The sequence below is a fragment of the Tympanuchus pallidicinctus genome, unplaced genomic scaffold (genome assembly GCF_026119805.1).
Source record: "Tympanuchus pallidicinctus isolate F22 unplaced genomic scaffold, pur_lepc_1.0 scaffold17, whole genome shotgun sequence".
NCBI lineage: Eukaryota > Metazoa > Chordata > Aves > Galliformes > Phasianidae > Tympanuchus > Tympanuchus pallidicinctus.
The window spans coordinates 16,489,054-16,510,412 of record NW_026294690.1 but is presented as its reverse complement, the minus strand read 5'-3'; the positions used below and the strand labels follow the sequence as shown (position 1 = coordinate 16,510,412).

Genomic DNA, 21,359 nt, shown 5'->3' with positions numbered 1-21,359 from the left:
ATGCCAGAATTGAGATTGACTGTGCAACCTAAATTCGCCCCCATGTGCTTGTGCATAATTATATCATCTCTAATTAAATAAACACAAACTTCAATTAGAAGATCCTGCCTTGTTCAGCAGTACTGGATGAATGAGGAGCGAAGAGCATGCCTATAGGACAACCTTATGTCACAGGAGTGGGAAATCCTTTAAATTGACAACTGGAGTTTGAGGGAAGCAAAAATTTGGTCTCGTCTTCATGGAAATCAACAGAACCATTCCACTTTATGCTATGAACAAACAGGAACAGTCACCAAACAGGACACAACTGGTGTATAATGCTGGATGGAGAAAGTTTATGGAAATTCTTCCATCTAAAGAAGAATTGCTACTTTTCTGCCCAATCCTGGCCAAATTCTCCCACATTCACTCCACTTTTCCTTTCATCTCATACTTTGTTATGTGGGCAATACACATTAAGTCAACTGAAATGAAATCCATGCTGGTATAAACCTGAAGAAACTGAGAAGCTCTGCCCTTACCTTCCTTCAGCACCAAAAAGGGCTACAAATTCAGAGTAATTTGTCCCATCACTCCCCCCCAGCTCTTACAGGAGCCACAAATCCCTGGTTACTTTTGATTTACAATAGAAGCAAGGTCGTCCTTATAATGAAAAAAAAAAAGGTCTATATTTTCAGATACTGAGATACAATTTATCACAGAGATCAATGACACTTTTATTCTCTATAGAGATGAACTATCCATTTTGCAGTAAAATTATCAAAGCATTTTTCTCCTTTTTTTCCCTGTTTTTGCTGTTTTTCTAAAGCCTGTTGCAGGAACTGCACCATTTGAAACCCAACTCATAAAAGAGCTGAAGAACTTCTTAGCATTAACATCCAGTCCTCCCAGCTCTAAAACATAGCTTACTTTTCTTCTACTGGTGGGCAAAAGAAAAGGGAATAGTGAAATGAGTGAAACAGGACCTGTTTGGGATGGTAGAAGGTGATACCAATGGCACCCTCTGAGTCAAGAGATGCTGAGTGAAGCTAAGTTCCTTCAATCAAATTTGCCCCTTCCCAGCCCTCAGGCCTTTCACCAAAGCAGTCACCTCTAGAGTCTGCACCAGACAGAAGAAGCCACAATGAATTATCCACGTGGTTTCCCAACGTTACCTTTTTTCCCTGATAGGACGCACTAAAAAAGCCTTACGCAAAACACTCTACTTGAGCCCAGCCAAACATGCTTTGGATCTTGAGCTCAGCAGCACTTCTCAGCATCCAAAATCCAGTTCAGATCTTTGTATGTACAAAACTGGCTACCTGTCCAGTGCCTTTGAGTTGATTTAGAACTGTTCAGTTGCCCACTTGTTTTGGAGGAACAAATACACTACGTAGAGGCATCTTGTAAGATACACACATCCACAAGGCCATCACAGACACGCTTACTGCAGTTGACTTGCCAGTGGTAACCAGGGTTCAGCCTTTGCTATAGTGGCGTCCTCTAACATCTCATGGAGAAAAAACACTTACCTACAAGCACAGCCACCACATTATCAACACCGCTGACACAGTTACAACCACATGAAAAGAAAATTTCTTAGCCATCTTTTCAAACAGTGCAAACTACGCTATGAAGGATGCGATGAACAGGTAATCACTTGGTGGCACACACCAAACCTGCACCAGGGAGCCGTATCAGCAGAAACTACAGAAGAAACAGCCTAAATCTCCTGAAAGGCAATAACGTGCATTCCCACACTGTTTGAGTTACAGTCTTTGACTTCTATTCCCACTGCATCCCATAGAAAGATCAGCCTATTAAGGGGATTTCATTTTTTAAAGAAAAATTAAATTAAAAAATCATCTGAATTTCCCTGAAGATATACACTCTCCCTAAGCTGCTATCATTACCTTCAGAAAAGGACAGGCTAGAATTTTTTGTTTCTTTCTTTGATTTTTTTTTTTTTTTGGTGGAATTTTTCTTGTGTTTCTCTTCCTTTGATACAGATTTACAATGCACATTCAATATTTTCAGCCTTTAGTATTTGAATACTAGCACTTCCAAAATAATTTTCTGTTCACTTATTTAAGACTGGGGAATGCACCTACATTTATACCATTCTCTGCTACTTCTGCATACATTTCTTGTCAAATTGTTATGGACAGACCCACATTTGCATCTTCATAGGGATCTCCTTACTTCGATGGATTCCAGATAAAAGTTGAGAGACTAAAGGGAACTTTTTATTCCCTGTACCGTCATGCTAATTAGCCACATATCTGATATACACATTCATCAAGCACAACTATCTGGGAGAAAAAAAAAAAAAAAAAAAAAAAAAAAAAAGGACTTCCTTCTTCATATTTTTTCATAGTAATTACAATTCATTCATATTTCTCCAGGCCTCTGCATCAATGACTAATCTAAACACTGTGGATGCGCTTTTGCATGGCTTCTTATGGAGAACAGATGCTAGAGGACAACAATTTGGATGTCTTAGAACATCTTTAACCTTCCTAGGTCACTTTGTAGTACATCATCACGGAAAATCTCTATAAAATGATGAACAGCAAAAACTGTTTTTCTTTTGGCACATATTAAAAATAAGCTCCTCTAATAAAAAACGTTTGGGGCCCTGATTCAGCTCTTTGTGCTCTGTGTTCATTTCTAACTGCATGAGGAGAGAAAATGAGTGAAAAGCACCATTAAAACCACCTGCTTGTTGTATTTCACAATCACTTTACAATCAGCTACAATGTACTAAATTATTGCAGAAGTGCATGACAACCCAGAAGCAAAGAAATTGAGATACAATGAAATCGTATGCTTGATCCAGCTGCGTCCTGAACACCATCATTTCTGTTCCATAAGCACATTTGTAGGAGTGAACTACTCAGCTTTTAGGAATGAAAAATACCAGTGGATATTCTCTGTCATCATAGATCATCAGAAACATTTTTGGACAGTTGCTGCTCTTGGCTGAAGTATTGCCCAGTGTGGAAGCACCAATCTCCCCAGAACATTCTGTGTGCCTGTGAAAGAAATACTGGAGCTGCTCTCCTGCCACCAGTAAAATACTTGCAACTTTTGATTTCATGACTTCAGATAACCCCAAACCCAAAGCATCAGCCAGTTATCCTTCCGAAAGCAGACAGAAATCTGACTTACGTTGCATGATGAAGTTGCCTTACACTGAAGAAAGCACCTTGGCTTCTGCAGGTTGGGAATGGACTAATGGAATCAATTTTAAAGCTGTAATGCACCAACACAACAAAAGCAGCAACCATCCAGCCCAGAGCCACACTGACCATCTCCTCCCCGGGGCTTTGCATGTTTGTCCTTCTCTGCCCTGGGCCAGGCAGTCATAAAGCTAGCAGGGAGCAGATTACCCTCAGCCATTGGATTCTGCAGTTCTAAGCAACAGCTCTGCAGTGATTTAACGGCAAATGAAAAAGCAAGGTCTCTTTGCTAAGTGTAAACTTTATCATCTGCCTACCTAACAAGCTGTTAACAAATTCACATCAGAATGAATTAATACAGGAGAGATATTATTGCACAGGCTAGCAGAAAAAGTGTGTGGGTTTTTTTTCTTCCAAACAAGTAATGTTTCCTTTTGTCTGTTCAACTTCACCAAATTTCCTAATGCCTACATATTTCATGGGTAGTCATCCGCAAGAGGGTCAGCCTCTGAGATAAGACAAGATCTGCTTGTCAGGCACATGCCAGAGTAAAGCACCTCAGTGGTTCAGTATTCAGAAGCCAGCATTAAATTTATCAGAGGTAGCAGCAGATGGGAGATGATCATAGAAAGTATACTTTCTAATTCACAAAACATATGTGCTGATGCAGTGCAGCATCTATGCAACTTACATAAAAAAATCCCGTACACAGGAAACTAATTTATGTTCACACATCTCACTTTTTGGATAGATTTTTAAATGGAATATGTAAAATGGGTACATTAAAGTACACTGGATGAAACAGAAGGCAGCATCATGTCCACATACATTTAAAGTTTGCTTTTAGATAGAACCAAGACCAAAGGTGAAAGCAAAAGCATGAAAACTGAGTTCAAAAAGCTACTGGAAGAAGAAGAAAAAAAGACCCACAAAGAGATAAACCTGAGAAGAAATGAGCATGAGCTGTTTGCAGTTTTAGAAAACATAACACAAGCAGGCAGATGGCATTTCACAACTCCTTTAATTCAATGTCTACAGCTAAGCCATACGTATTCCCCAGAACTCCTATCAGTGATATAAAATAGCTTACATCGCTACGGACTTGCATTTCCAGGTGCTAGACGTTAAAAGAAAGTAATAAAGGCTGCTGCATATTCTAGAGGCTCAAGCCCCCTGGTGTTTACTTACAGCTACAACCAGGTAAGGCATCCTCTAAAAAGAGAGCGGAGGGCAGCCAGCTGACTGTCAGATCCTAGCCTGCACTGACAAGTTAAAAAACAAAACCCTGGCACTGATGCATTCAGCTAGCTGTGGGCACCCACCAGACAGAACACCCTGTACAAAATGCCCTGCCATCTTTTTCTTCAACTGTCCTCTGGTGCAAAGCCACTGACATGGACTCCATCTTACACAACCCAATGGCAGTCTCTCCAGCCTTGTGTAAGCTGGTGATCTGGGCCAGGCCTCAGTTCAACACTGGCTGAGAGCATGTCCAGATTCTAACAGAGCTGGCAATGAGGCTCACCTCACACCTCGGGCAATCAGAGGGGTCTTGGGACACCCACTTTATGTGTGCTTTATAGACTCTATGACCTTCTTCAAGAATTTTACATCAATTCTATTGATCCTATCAACGACAATAGATTTAAAAATAATAATAATTTAAAAAAAAAAAAAAAAAAAGACTGTTTTTCACATTGCCCAGTGCAAACTGGAACAGTAAAGCTCTTGAGAGGTCAGAGGTGGCACTAAACAGGAGACAAAATTCTTCAAATCTTGTTTAACAAAGTTAGCCCTAGAGAGAGGGAAATACCTGCTGTGGGAAAGCTGAAAAGTGAACATATTTCTCAGGTAGCACGTAGCATAGGGTCATGAAGCTCATTATCACCGCTGAGCAATCATCCAAGCATGACCTCTGAAATGTAGCACCATTTAAGACAACCGAAGCAATGCGTTTGCAAGATACTGAACTAATGAAAGCAGGAGGCAGACCTACTTTTTTTTTTAGTCCTTCTGTCAGTCCTAACAGAAGCAGAAAGAAAAACAAGGCTAGATAACTACATCTAGAAACTTGTTGTGCAGTGCTGAGGGAATAAGGAAAACTCAGTGCTTGGAGCAGTACCAAGGGGGCAATGGGGCTGGATGCAACCTCAGTTCCCAAATGTAGCCCAGTTCACACTGCACCACAGTGCAGCACCTCGGCATGCCCTAAAAAACAAGGACCACGAGCTCCCCCTCTCCAACACACATTCTGCCAGCACCTATCTTCCTGACAGACACATAGTCAAACACTAGTCGGGGTGACAGCCCAAACCAGCTGGTCATGGTACTCTGAATTGCCCCCCCTTTGGCTTTCTGATGGGGGGACAAAAAAAGAAAAAACAGCCTTGTAACAGAAACCATCACCATCACTGTCATTTGCTTTCTTTTAGCACAATCAGATTTTAAGCTGTTTGGTCTGTAGTTCACTTTGCAGGCATCTTGTGTTTTAACAGGTTCTTCTTGGCTGTTTCTCCCTTTGGAAACATTTACCCTATTTCCTCATACTCTGTGATACACACAGAGTGGATTTGTGCCTTTGTTCTCCTTTACGTCTTTAAATCCTCACGCTGTGCTAAGCCAACATACAGTAAAATAGAGAATCAAAGTCTTCACTGCAATGAATGATATTTTTCATTAATGATGTACAAAGTCTTATCTTCTGCTTTCTTAACCCTTTACCCTCCCCTACCCTTTATGCTTTGTGATGTACATGAACTTTTGCGTTACAAACTCTTCAAAGACATCATTACACTTTTATGCAATGAAATATCTTTGTAATCTATGATCAAAGGCTTGGCTATATCTGGCTGCTTTCATTTTCTTTATTTATTCTTCTTCTATTTTAATTTGTATTAACTTTTACTACAATGCTGTGCTTTCTAATTTATCAAATCAAAAAGTCAAGGCAGTTCCAACCCACGTAGGTCAGTATGCTGGTGATCTGACCACGGGGCACATCCATGGAAACACACAAGGCACGACTTAGTTTCACCCATCATTGAAATAGAGAGGTAACCATTGTTTTAAAGCAGCTCATTTCACATTAAACTCCTTTTTTCCTTAAGGTCCCTAACTGATGTCCCCAGAACACAACCCACTTCCCTTTCCCCAAAGCCCACTTGGCAGAAATGTAAATACTATCTATGGATGCACAACCACACACACTAAAAACACAAAAGCCAATACTTAAACCACAATAAATAAAGATCCCAATGCCTCGTGTACATTCTAAGTGCAGTCCATCTGAATTACAGACATTCTGAGGACAGACCACACCTTTGATCAGGGAATTTTTTTCCTAAATATTTTCATTCCTATTGGCAATCTGTTGGAATGAAGGCCAAACACAAACACTTGGCCTAACCAAGTATATGGATGATTACTGCCATTCCATAGTGAGACTGTGAGGTCCAGGAAGCACAAAACATCATTCTGTTAGCCACTGCCTTTTTTTTCCCCCAGCCTGTAAGATACTGAACACCCTTCATAGTTTTAATTCATACACATTCTTTTGATTTTTTAATATTTATGTTCTGCCATCCATTTCTGACCAGTTCCTTTTTTATCATATTTTTATTTCCTTAGTCTTTCATTTCACAAAGTTGGAACTTCCCCATAATCAAATCCCTCTTCATGCACCAACTCTGGATGCTGAACTTTGTCATGAATGCTTTCAGAGCCCAACTTTTCATTTGAAAACAAGCATCCAGGTTCTGAACTATTTTTCAGCTCTTCACAGTTATGTCATGAAGCTATTCTACATCATTATTCTACATTGCAACCTTCTACATCAATATGCCTGTTTTAAACAGGTGGCTTTTTCAATGGGAGCTTTTTGTTGATTCTGTGTTTTCGTAAGTGGGCTGCCTGGGTAGAGGATTACTGAAGTGCAGTTCTGTACGTAACTAGAACTGTAACTAATGCAACAAAATAGACAGTTTCATAAATAACATGGAAGCAGTAAATAAATATTATTAAATTGCAATTACTGAGCCCATATTTTTTGAAAAAGCACATTTATTTAGCCTCAGAGCTGCATTACTGAATTTCAAGAGCACCAGAAGAAAATATGTCTAAAGAATGAGTAGACACATCAATGAAAATACGCATCCAATGCTTTCAACCCAAAAATACAGACTATAGAGCTCAATGACCATGTCCAAACCACTGCAAAGCACAGATCTTTTGATATCGCTAACTGGCAGGTTCAACAGCAGTTAAATTTAGCATCACTTGTTCTACACTGTGATTCTATTGTTTTTAATGCAGTTCTGTACATTTGGCAATAAAATTAAAATAAAATACTATTAGCTTTGCACTCTGTTGCTCTACCCAGGAATTTAGCAGAACGGAACCTGACTTCACGCCACACGTGGCCCTTCCACAGCCTGACTCTGCCACAGAAGCTAAGACAGATTTGTGGTTATTTTAAGCTACCCTACCAAGGCCCTTCTTTTTCTTCTTTCACAGCAAGGATGCCACCAGGGTAGCACTTCTGTTTGCAAAAGCACACTCCTGTAAGCAAGAGGGAACACTGCTCTAAACTCTGTACAGCACATAACCCCTATGGGGTGCCTGAAGCTGCCCCTGCGCACCACTGAGGTATTTCATCCCTGAGCACTAGCAGAGAAATGACTAAAGTAGACATTTATACTCTGACGTAGTAGAAGCCATTAAAATACAGACAGTTGCTGAATACACTGAATAAAAAAATGGAGCAAAACATCGTGGTAAATTTAATTACTGAAAGTAATAAATGTGCAGATTTTATTAGTATTCCCCATCTGCAGCTCTGCAAACCCTTTGTGAACAGCAGCACTATGTGTGGCACCGTGTCTGAAGAGCCAGCTCTGCTGCAAAGGGTCAGGGATGCAAAGAGGTGTCAACCACCAGAACGAAGGACGTGGAGATCAATCTTGGGTTGCTGCAGTGAGTCAGCAGCTTCTATCAAAACCAGTGCTAGGATCAATCAATATCCCTGGATGTAACTCTCATGCTCATTCAGCTCTTTAGGAACAAAATATACATAGGGTGAAGTTCTTCTTGCCCAGTATAATGCTATGGATGATCAGAGCATCAGCCACTTGAGCAATAACCTCAGTAAACTCTAACAGCCTCAATAAATAGCAATTCTAGCTTTGACGTGGTAGTATAACAAAAAAACCCTCAACAATTTATACCTTTCAGTGCATTAATAAAAATAATCAACCCGTGCAGAAGCTGGAAACATGTATTTGAAAATGGATTAGCACCATTTTAAAGCAGAATGCAATATTACTTAAAATATCATTCTCTGGAGTTAACAGACCACAAGCCAAATTCCACCCTTGAACAAGACGTTAACAGCAATCAGAGCAATCTATATGCTTTATATGGTAAAAAGTCAGCTCCAAAGAGAGGAATTCAACTAGTTGTCACTGATGTTGGGCCAAAAAAACCTTTCTGGTTACAGCATTTTTCTCTACAAGGTCAGAGGTGAGAACAATTCTTTTATTACTGCTCATAGTTCATTTTATCTGAATCATGCATGAATACAGTCCAAGAAGCTAATTAAAGGCATAAAACTTCTCTTGGATTGGACTACAGGTTGTTGTCAATTCGTTCTTACTGGAGAAGCATAATTCTTTACTGCTTGAAGTGAAGTTACATATTTCCACAAGACAACACAGAATGAAAAAGGGAAACAAAGAAATACATGCTGTACCAAAAGCCAATAAAAAGGAGACAGATTAGCTTTCAATCATCCTCAAATGGGTCAAAGAAGTAAATCCAACTTTGCAGATATATAAAGGAAAGATCCATCTTTGTGGTTTAAATCAAAGTTTGGCAAGAAACGTAGTACGAAAGAGAGAAGATTTGTAAAATATTTTTGTAAAACTAAATAATTGAAACAAGCCAAAGACCTCAGGAACGACTGCAGTTCCGTTCCAACATGGAAAAAACATGCTGCTGAATTTAGTATGGTATGCAGACCATCACTGAACACCAAACTCTTCAGAAAGCCAGCTTGGCAAATTCAGAAGCTCCAGAGCCTTACAAAAACTGGCTAAATGTTACAGCTTCAGCACCTTCAGCCCCATGCATGCATTCTAATCAGAGGTGATACAGATGCAGCACACTTTGCAAGTGTAAGACTGAGCCCAATATCTCCTTATGAAGTTTCTCTGCCTTGACTGCTTTGTAGCACCTCCTTTACACAAGCACAACGATGAGAGGAAATTTGCTGAGAAAGATCAAGTCACACTCAAAAGTGACAACCTTCTCTAGAAGCTCCAGGCACACATCCTGAAGAACAAAGTTGCTGAGAAAATAACCATAGCTTAGGTAATAAGGTAAATTTCATTCAGCTGTAACTCAGGTGGTCATTTCCTTCTGCAATTGCAGCACAGAAAGGTTCATTTCTGGCCCTGTCACAGAAGCAATTTCCATAAAAACCTTCCCAAAATGTATTTTCTCACCTTAAACCCAGAATGTTCAGTGCTCAGAAACTCAAATGCAAGACAAAAAAAAAAAAAAAAAAGAAATAATCTTTCAGGGATCCACTTAGAATGTCTCACTCACACACATGAGAGCTAAACTGACCGCTCATGGAAGGAATTATCCTTGCTGGACTGCCTGATGGGTACTTTGAAGTTGGGAAAGCAACTCGTTTCCTAGCACCAGCCAGACTTTTTAGCTAGAAAATTTGCTGCTAATTCAGTAGCTCAAGACATCAGCAAGTGCTTCATATTTCTTTCTTCCCCTCTGGCACTTCCAATTTTTTTTTCTACTTTGGTGTTAAAGATCTCCAGTTTGTTACCATGCTCAGAGCAGCCTTATGGTGTTACTTGCCTGGTGAGAGCCAGAGGGTGAGTGGAAACTTCTGGATTGGTTTTAAGGGATCAAATGGTCTTCTTTAATCTCAAATTTTTACTGACATTTTATCATTGTCAGTTATATCTCTAGCAGGGTATCTGCATTCCTCAGCTGTGAGTGACTAACAAATTGTTCCAGGTTCTACCATTGCAGCTTTATATTGTCCCACCTTGATTAATTGAGCCTGGCTTTCTCAAAGCTGCTTAGTGCAATATCTGGTTCCATAGGATCTTAAGTTGTTGCTTGGAAATGAGGGCAAATTATTTGGCCAGCCTACTTACCAGCTTTTGAATGCTGATCTAATGTGATTACTACCTCACATTTTTATGTTTTGTCTTAGCCAAGACTGCAATTTCAAATACTATTTGACATTTCCTCTCCTGATGAGTTCAAAAGAAACAAAAGGCAGTAACTAAGATGAAAGCTTTAATTGAAGGAGGAAGAAAAGACACCACAGAAGCTTCACGTGGCACCATCAGCGATACATGGCATTTGTCATGAAACAGGCTGTCATGTCAGAGTGTGTGCAAATGAGGACCGAGCATCTTCAGAGCCAGGGAGCACTGCACACCAGCTGTGAGATATGAACTTGTTATAAAGAATTGAAACACACACAAAAAAATAGCAATCATTACTAGACACACTGGGTATTCACAAGACAAACAGGAAAAGGTGCTTACCAATGGGAAGGGAGGAAGGTAAATGTCAGTTAAAAAAAGGTCAGAGACAAAGCAGCTTGGATCCAAATCACTGAGGAAAAACACTAAGATGAGTACTTTTGAAGCTGGCTCTAGAACACCCATTGCAGTGCATTCATACACCTGCCTCCTAACTGATATTCTGCATTACTTTTGTTATTACAGAATACTAATCTCCCAATTGCAGGGGAAAAAAAAAAAAGAAAGTAAAAGAATTATTATTATGGAAATTAAGTAAAATAGTAAATACTAAATGCTTTTAACTGTTACTGAATCAAAGGTGAGTCATGAGTTCTGTTTTAGATAAGTGAGAAAGATATTCTGGATCAAGAGAAATACAAACTAACCAGGGAGTGCAGCAGGAGTGCAACCAGGCTAATGAGAGATTCACCAAACATGACATGAAAGAAGATTAACAACATTAGAGCTGCATACCCTAAAGAGAAGGAGGCTCACTGGGGGGCTGCAACATCTTCACATGCAAGGAGTGAAACACAATCTTTTATCCATACCTGGGACAGATAAGTTACTCAGTTTTCCTGACTAATTACAAAGAGGAATATTTAGGGCAAACATTAAGAAAGTCTTTCCAATGTCAGGGATGAGGAGGCAGAATTGATTATCTGAGAGCTTCTCCACCATAGGAGATCTCTCAGAACAGATTGAAAAAAATATCCGTCAGGATTAATATACAGTTGATCCTGCCTTGGGGCTGATGGATGTGTTACACGACCTCTCCAACACCTTTTCAGATTATTCTACCACAATTCTGTTATGTGGTTGCCCACAAAGTCTGGAACTGGATTTGATAATGTGAAATGTTGTTTCCAAGGTTCTCTAGGAACTCACAATTGATGCAAGATAACTGTCATTTTCAGGTACCACAGAGCTATTTGTTTCCCTGCTGCAGCAACTGTCATCTTCATGCAGCTGCGAAAACATGCATAGAATTTAGAGTAATTATTATTTGGTTTGCAAGCCAGTTCTGAAGAGTGGTAGATTAGCTGTATTGCAAATATACTAAGGGACATTTCTGAACAAATTTTTTTTTGTCAAAATCATCCTTGAAACATAGAGATCTTCAAATATTTCAAATTGCCTACTAGAAAGGCTTTGTTTTTGCAGAGGTGTTACAGATCTAACATAGCTTGATGCCTACACTGGTTGATCTCTGGGAAAAACAAAAGATTTAGACAGCATTTTGGAAGAGATCTTGCATCCAGCTTCTCCAAGTCATTTACTGAGAAGGCTCCCAAACCAGTTCTGATTAATATCTGATTCAGTTAATTCTACCTTCAATACAAACAGAAGACTTCCACAATCCTTACTGATAAACAGAATCTCCAGTCTAAAATCTAGTTCGTGGCCGTAAGAAGACTGAATATCTTTTCAATAAAGTTTCCACTTGTGGCAATCATTTCTGCTAGAGAAGCTGGCAGTGATCTTAAGGTAGCTATACTCCTAGTTACTCTTGTCTGTATATAATGAACACCCACACTTCTGAAAATCTGCAATTAGAACTATGTTAACAAATCTTTCGGGCTCTAGGAAGAGAAGGGCCTTACAGTTACTTATTAATTGTGGCTACAACTGACTTATGACAGACACTTCATATTCAGCCAAAGCAGTCCTCTCACACCAGATGTGTACTACACTGCATGAAATGTCTATCTCGTGTAGCATGCAGTTGTCTCTATACTAGCTCTAACCCCATCAAAAATATAACTTAACTGAGTTGTCTGCAAGCTGCTCTTCAGTCATGAACTCTGTAGAAGATAAACCACCTGCATCACAGCCTGCACACTTCTGCTGGAGGTCAGTCTCAGCCTGTGACATGAGCTCTGTTCCCTCAGCATCACACTGAAGCTGTTTACAATGCAATCTGCTTTGATCACACAGGTTCATCTAGATCCCACGCAAATTAATTTAAAGCCTCAGCTTTAATCAAAACAATTCTTGTTCATGTTACAAGATGTGTATTTTGATCTCATCATAGCCCAAGTTTTAGACCCCTCAGAGGACTTCGTCATTAGTGGCACGTGGCTTTGCTCACCAGTTTACAGCTAACTCCTGAAGCTTCATTATGAAATAACAATAATAAATACAAACGAACAACAAACAAGAGAAAACTCTTACTGGGATGCTTCCTTTAGGACTCACCAACTCAATCGCCTATGCTGACAGAAATGAATCAACAAAGACCTGACACTTCACAACTATTCAAACTCTACAATAACCTGTTTTTCTTCTCTCTAAAATAAAGGTGTTGCAAAACAAGGTGCCAGTAGCTATTAAAATGATCAGCTGAATTTATAATGGCAAAAGTTCACGTTAAAAATCTCATTTCTTACCTCGTTATGAGAAACTGCACAGTGAAAAGGATTGGCCAATGCTGTACAGTGACAGCGTTAGATGACATTTTCTCCCAAATCCTAGTGTAAAACCTTACTTTACCCTGCATTACTCAACAGAAGGGAACAGTCACGTAAACTGCTTTCCAGAGCAGCCTGTTTGTTAACAGCTGTTTAAGGATGAGGTAATGTTGGATAGCAGCTTTACAACCTCAATGTACTGCTGCAAGTTTCATCCTGGTTATAAATCCCTTCCAGAAAGGGAAAGAAGAAGGTTATTACCTCTGCTAGTTCGCTTAACTTGCTGGGATACTGCACTTTGTGTTCTCTATCCAATCTCTCCAAGAAGAAAAATGTCACAAAATAACCATCTAAGTCCTTTAGAATGATAATGCAAACTCACATATAAGAAGTTTCGGTCTAGTTAGGATTTTCAGAGCAATAAAACATCTATTATGCAGCTCATGGACTGAAACAGTGTTTTTGAGGCTACTTCAGCTAGCAGTTAAAAATAAATAATAATAAAAAAAAAAAATCAATGTGTATTTTAAAGAGAAGAGATACATTATTAACTAGGCAACAGAATAAAGGGGCTTCCTTGGAATTAATCCAGTCTGTCACTAAAAAGCTTACTCAGAACATAATCCTGAACAGAACTCCTCAGCAACTCAAGGGAGGACTTCACTCAGCAAGCTCAGTGGCCAGCCTTTCAAGAAAAGGGTACAGGACAGAATCTCTTCTCTCTTTAGTTTATGCTGAGCACAGTTAGAGTTCAGGGAATGGACTAGGGACAGATGACACTGCTTAGTCCCTACAAGTTAAAAGCAGAATGAAGAGTGCTTGTGGGATTGCCCGAGCAAGTTTTACCCTTTTCTTGTCACACATGAAAGTCACTGATTTCTTTTGAGAAAGATTCACTACCCACAGCCATGACAGAAGAACCAGCAAATACCACCCAACGGCTGCCATGTTCCTTCAACAGTTGAAGGACGTTACCACTTGAAGTGTTAAATCCACAGTCCAATTAGAGTTACGGAACAAACAACGCATGTTAGTCTGATGAATACATTCTAAATTTGTTCACACTCACCTTGTAGGCCCAGCTCTGATCCTGCTGACAACATACTGTAGAACTGGAAACTAGGAGCACTCAATTTAGTAGATGAAGGATGTTTTCAAAAATGCTTTCTTGTTCATAGAGGCAAAGATGCCCTTGGTGCAAATTAAAGCAATCTGTATGCCATTTCCAGCTTGTGTTTACTGACACCACCAATGCAACACGGACAGACGCAGAGAAAAACCAGCACGGACCTGTAAAGGAACAACAGAGAGAACAGTTAGCACAGCAGCCAAAGAAGTACACCACTCTTCTTTAGGGTGTTACATAATCATGTTTATACTCAGAGACATGTAAAACAATATTCACTCATACCTTGCAGAAGCATAAATGAAAACACAAGTTTCAGGTAACGGAGCATGAGCCATTGATTCCTTGATAGAGCACAAAACAGAAGCTTACCAGAAAATTGACTCTTGCCTGTTTGGACAAGACAGCTGGCAAGCCTGATTTAACTGGGAAGCAGAGACAGGCAACCTAAACACGAACCTACAGCCCCAACTCAGAGAATCCCTGGATGTGGGAACAGTGAGTAATTAACACCACTGCCTTTGAGGAGTACCTCTGTATGTGACCTCACACTCGCACACAAATCAAGTGGGCACAGCTTAAGCAGTTCCTGTGCACCAGCTGTCTACAAGCATGGCCAACAAGTGCAAGGAAACACAGCCTAGCCTCACTGGCAATGAAAGAATATCAGCTCACTTGGATTGTAAGTCACTACTTGAGGCCATAAGCCCACTGAAGTTAAGCTGTGTTTGACCATCAAGCATTCCTACTGACAAACTTTTTATTCCTTCCATCCCCAGAAAGAATTAAAATTCCCCTGAACGTCTTGTATTCAGCAAAGGCCAATGCCAGCTGAATGAAAGGACAAGCCATATCTGCTTCCCTGCAGATCAGCCTACAGGGAAAACCAGAGTGCCCATGTATCCACCATGCTCCCAGCTAGAGGGCACACAGCTGCCAGTTTGAGGCTACAGAAAACCCAATCAGTGAAGTGCTGGAAAACAGCAGCACACTGCTGGGCATCCAGACTTATTCAGCTTCTTGCAAAAACACCATCAAGCAGAATAGCTTCTTCTCACAAACGTGTCCTTGCGCCAAATTGCTTTTGTAGTATCACAGCAAACAATGAGGTCCTTCACACTGATCTCCTGTATAACATAGGCCAGATAGGACATCCCATAAATAACACTAGAATTAGATTTGAGCTTCAATGAAGGCATCTGATCCTCATTACTATAATGCCCAAGTGGATGATACTAACCAGCCAATCTGCCCCTTTTACTTCTCTTCATAGAGGTGAGCTCCTCAAACCCACCACCATCCCAGAGAATTAAGGGTGTTAGCACCCATCTTAACCACCCCATCAGATGCCTGTGGTGCAGAGTGGGGTGTGCTCCAGATAAACATTTCCATGCGCACACTTCAAATATATGTTTCCAGCTGACTGGTCCACACAGAATACAGCAGCTCAGAAGTGCACTACAAATGCATTTGGATGCCACGTCACTTTTTGACAGGTGCTGGAAGCAATTCAGGAAAGTTGCATTAATGCAACTTTAAAGCAAGAGGACTCCAGGCTAAATCGAAAAAAAAAAATAAAATCCAGAGGGAAGTACATACAAACTGACAGGGCTCTTATGTCAGGCTGGTCATTTTGCCTTTTCTCCTTTCCTTTTTACTTCTCCCTTCCAGAGGGACTCAGGCATTAGGCTGAGTGTTGAACTGTCAGTTCAGATTTTCAGCCTTACGAGATGGATTTCCCTCATGACTTGAGTCATGCCCTTGCTAACCTTTTGTGGCTGTGTGTGTGTACTTAATCATATGCAGATACACTGAACTTGATTGTCAAAAGGCTGAGTAAATATAACTACACCCTCGTTATTTTGATTAAAGGTAGAAAGATGAATTTGGATTCTAACACGAAATACTGATTCAATGAATAAGCCTGAAATGTAGTGGTTTTCAATTACACTCAGAAATTGGTCTTTTGAATTTCCAAATTACGCGAGGTGAAGCACGTTCCATTTAACCTATAAGCGGGGGATGTATTTGCCATCTTCATAGCACTCTATGACAGTCAGTAATAACTGCAAGGCAAGTGAAAAAATGTAATGTTGGCTGTTGGTGCCCTCCAGGGGCCGTGCAGAGTATAGCTTTCAGTCAAAACATCCATTTTTCTTGTATTTTAGCACTTACAATAAATTTCACATATTATGGCCCTGCTATAAGAGCATGGGTGCTACTATTTACGTTACCCTCAGAGGAAAAATTCTATCTGTGGTCCCACAGACACTGGGGTGTTAAATCAAATAGGAGCAATGCACAGGATATATGCATTTGTATCTGAGTACTCCAATTTCCTTTGCCAGGATTCCTGTGAAAATAAGGCTCATATACAATCATGTTGTGCATTGGTCTGCTCCCTTCCATTAACCTGGAATTCTTTGCCTGGATTCCAGTGAGCATAGGGAAAAGTAAAGTCATGAATATACTACATGCTGCTTGAATTCATGAAAATAGGCATTGAGAAATGAAAGCAAATGAAACTAATGTCCTGAGCACTGTGAGACTCAGTCCCTGTCACTGCAGAATGAGCCTTAAGGTGCAAAACCCAAAGGAAACTCAAACTCATAGCTTCTCCACCTGACACAAGTTTTGGACTGCAGCTTTACAAGGATTCCTTTACTTTCCAGCCTAATTTGGAATAGTAACTACCCATCAAAAATGCTTTCTGCAACATTAGAGCTCAAACCTTAAGTGTGCTAAAGGTAACCATGCCATATTAAAACCACATCTCCTTTCCATCCTCACAGCATCATTACCCAATGAAACTGTAGCTGTGGACTGCTCCCCTTTCACTAAAGTTGGTATTGCACAACTACTTTGCATCAGGGATCAGGGACTGAATTTTGTGTACTTGCTAAGAGTTTTCAGCCCACTGTGCCTGAACACCTAAACAAACTTGAAAGGAAAGATTTTAAGAACTAGGAGAACTCAAAGACTTTGATGTAATTAATATCAGATAATTGTTCATAGTCTTTCTTCTACCAATTTCAAGTGGAAATAAGTCTGCAGAGCTAGTGAAGATCATCTTGGTGCAATTACGATTTATGATGAACAATCCAGCTTCAGCAGCTCTCCTCAAGCTACAGCACAATGATTCTAAACAGGAAACCTGTAGCAGCAATGACATAACATCAATTCCCAGTATTTAACATGCCTACAAGCTAGAACATACCTTCTTGGTTTGCTGCTACATTTGACCACATAGTTCATGGATGAAAAATTACTTCAGAAATCAGAATGGCAGGTAATTAGCAACACATTCATGTCTTCCATTACTTTGTTTTGTTCCCCTTAAATCATTTCCCATCCAATGCTTTCTCATTGTTTTCAAGGTTTATTTGTAGGTACTCCCAAACTCAAAAGCAGCTTTGCTTCTGGCAATGCTACTGCACTGTTTATGCAACCTGAGACGTTTGAGTTGAGCACAGTCATACACAACTAAAATCACATTAATAAGCAGTCAAAAACCTGAACAGATTTTCTGAACTAGTCCAACCTCAGTGGAAATAGAACTCTGTACTGTCATACATCAATTATTATGAGATGAGTACCAGCTAACACCTAAAACAATACACCAAAGCACCTGAATTTTGGCCCGCAGGGGTCCTCAGAAACTGCTAGGGCTGCACGCCCTTATTTCTGTGAAGGCAACAAGAAGGGAAGTTTTAAACCACTGAGCCTGCTTCATCCGAGTCATTTCCACTTACACCCTTGAGATGAACACAGACGTTCTTGAAGAACGATCTCTAACATTCACTGCTGAAATACAAGAAGTATGCGTGCACAAGTATCTTCATCACCTGCAAATCAACGTGAGACAGTTCAGAAGCTTTTCCGGAGCCGCCCCTGGTGAGCAGCACACCCTCAGCCCAGCGCCTGCAGGTGGCATCGTTTTCTTGCATATTTCCAATCTATGCCCTACAGTCGCACTCCGAGGGGGCGTGGAACAAAAAGCAAAGTTTCTGAATGAGAAGAGGTTGCAAACACGACGTACTGATTTATCTTGTTCAAAACCATCAATTTAAACAATTGCTTTATTTTCCACAGGCTGAGCTGGATGTGGTTTAGAAAATATTAGCAAGAAAACGTTAATGCTGGAGAGCACAAAATGAATTTGAGCAGATTGACAACAAAATCCACAACACAGAGCTCTGAACTGCAGAATATGAGGGCTCATGAAAGCACAATTCACATGCATCATCATAGTAGCAAACATTTTCAAATGACAAAGTTACTCCAAACTTTGGAATTCAAGTGCAGCTGGTGTTTCCACATAGATGGCATTTCATTACAAAGCTTTTGCAGAATGACTGACCTTTTCTTGAGATATTTTACATCTACTGCCAGTTAATCACACAGTGCTGGTGTAGCCTCTCATTATCCCTTACCTCCAGGTGGAAGAAATTGAAAATCAATATTTCAGGTGGCTTAAGTTGTGTGCATTTAACTTGAAACACCTTTTAAAACGTTGTATCCACTTTCAAGAAAGCAGCATTTGTATTTTGCCTTTTTCAGCCACTTGAGAAAAGTTAACCCAGCACACAGCGAGGTCTCTAACATCAGCACGCTGACAGCATTAAGGACTTTTATACACCAAGCTTTTCAACTTGTGATTAGTTTTCGTCATATTCCCACACGCTTTGGCACGTGGCAAAGAAAAAAAATACTTCTTTTTTTCCAGGTAAAGTGCTCAGACCATGCAGCTGCAGGGCCATGTCAGCCAGCAGAGCTAGCAGGGACGGCAGATGGAGCAGTGCAGAGACAGGAACACCTTCAACTCCACAGTACTTTACCAGCCTCATGGCCACTATCAGATGTAGGATCTCAGAGTATTTACATTGAAAGTACCAGGACACTGATTGCAGTAGGAAAATACGCACAGATATGTTTATGCTCGGCTCCGCTGCCAAACTGCCTAAAAATGGGAAAGAACATTTGAGGCCTAGCCACTAAAATTAATGGCTCTGTAGAAAGGCTGCAATACCTTGGCCACAGAACTGAGTGATTCAAAGCACGTGACAGTATTTCAGTAATCATAACTTCTTTTGAAAGCAAAGCTACAGCTACTCAGGGTGGTCTTGTTTGCCTTAAATACGTTAAGAAGTTGTGAGTTCAAGCGCTCATTACATCAACACAGCACTTCTTAAGCACTGACAGCAGTGGATAACTTGAAGGGCTTTCAAGATGCTGATACTCTTGTCCTGTGGTCATTTCCTTAATGGCCCAATTACTTCATTCAACAGCTAGAAACATTAAGCTTCTAGTTTTTCTGCTCAAGGCTTCCTGCTGCCCTTCACTGGCACAGAGTCTTGCTGAGCTCAGAAAGAAAATCAGACAACCCATACGTATCAGCATATTTTCTCCCCCGAGTCCAAATTTAAGGCAGACAACTTACACTAGAATACTAATTTAGATTAGGTATTTCAGAACAGCAGAGTAGTTTCCCAAAGTTTTCCTCCTCTTGCTTCTCGCTTCATTAATCAACCTAGTCCTGCCAAAGTACACTGTAGGAAGATTTCTGCAGCTACTGTGGTCTGGGCATAATCATACCTCTGAGATGAATGTTTACAATCCTGTCTCCTCTTTTAACAAAAAGACAAGCAACCAGCTGCCTGGCAGCTGCACAATGCTGCAGTTAACTCCTCCAGCACTAAGACAATTCTTGTACTAAAAGGGGAGTGAAGCAAAGGGAAGAGCAGCACATAAAATGCAACAGGTGCAAGGAAAGTAGCAGCCCTTGAAGAGTGTATTCAGTGAGAGAAGTCTGGAGAAAATGCTACTGCTTACCAGGCATCCAGCCTGGCTCTAAAGTGGAAGGGGGGATCTGCATACACCTCAGTAAGCATGGCAATGTTGGGAACACAGCAGAACCCAGCTCTCCTCCATCCTTAGTAGTCTCTGCATAACCTCTTACTGTGAGGTACACTGCCAAGCAGCAGGATCCTGCTGTGAGGACACCACATGCATCACTCCCCACTGCTCCACACCAGGGGCTGTATGACAAAAGTTCACCACCATAGAGCCAAGGGGAGGAAATAACCAAGTAACAGCTGCAATGCCAAGAAGCTCCTGAGATTTGCAGTATTTGAGCAGGTAAGTTTTCATTGCTCTGTTCTTACATAGGACACAGCACAACGAGCTTAAACACATGCCAGAAATCTTCCAAACTTCATGCTCCTCCAGAATTCCAGCATATGCCCTCTGCTAGCTGCCTCCCCTGCATGCAAGGCACACCTGAGTTCTCTGATCACCCTGATGGTCTCAGCCTCACTGATTAGGCTAAAAATAGGAATGGCCATCTTGTTAGCAGCAGAGCACAGCTAACAAGAAAAACCTCATGACATTTCAATTTCAAAAGGTTTCTTGGTATTTTATTTCTGATTTACATTTTCCAACTTTATGGTGATGTTAGCCACAAGAAATTGTAGCAGAAATTTTGTTGTTTATAACACTCTTGGTTTTTGCTACAGCAGCAGCAAGGTACCAGCTCCACACTATAAGTGATAGAATACTTAAAGCATTCACACTAAAGCATGCAAAAATTAGTAAAAGCATCCAAATGCTTTATCAGATCTGGACAGACGTGTCTAATTTTAACACACTTGCACACTCTGACCTTTGCATGCCACAATTCTTGCTTCTCAGCTGAGAGTTGGAAGCAGTCCTTGCACTGCTTATCTTTGTAATGATCAAATCTGTTAAGTACCAGCAGGGCCATGCACATACTGAAGGATATACCCTCTGTAGATTTCCAGATGCAGTTCTTCACATTCCCCTCAGATATGATACAAAGAGAATTAGCAAGAGTTCTGCATGCCGTTCCAAGAAAGATACATTTGTTGGACACTGAACTTTCATCAGCCTTATAAAATTTTTGCCAAGCTTAATCAGCTCAGGACCGACAGAATATAATGGTAAATATATGCTCTTAATCTGTACAAGAACTCCTCAGCAGAGACTAAGCTTCTCCCTTGCTAGGTGCTTCAGTAGGCATTGTGCCCATACATGTGGTCTTACAGCCTGACCCATCACAGCTTGCATACTATCAAAAAGCCCTGCA

The 21,359-nt window shown here is 40.5% G+C and overlaps 1 protein-coding gene and 1 long non-coding RNA gene across 2 annotated transcripts in view; one reads left to right on the top strand and one right to left on the bottom strand.

Moving 5' to 3' along the window:
- Positions 1 to 21,359, top strand: part of SHQ1 (SHQ1, H/ACA ribonucleoprotein assembly factor) — a 1,172,872-nt gene that overhangs the window by 830,967 nt on the left and 320,546 nt on the right. The gene's annotated exons all lie outside the window — the stretch shown is intronic.
- LOC128078629 (uncharacterized) overlaps positions 1 to 21,359 on the bottom strand; it is a 99,371-nt gene that overhangs the window by 77,169 nt on the left and 843 nt on the right. Inside the window, exon 2 of the long non-coding RNA XR_008205738.1 lies at positions 14,198 to 14,418. This is a non-coding gene — a long non-coding RNA (uncharacterized LOC128078629). The remainder of the gene's footprint in view (positions 1 to 14,197; positions 14,419 to 21,359) is intronic.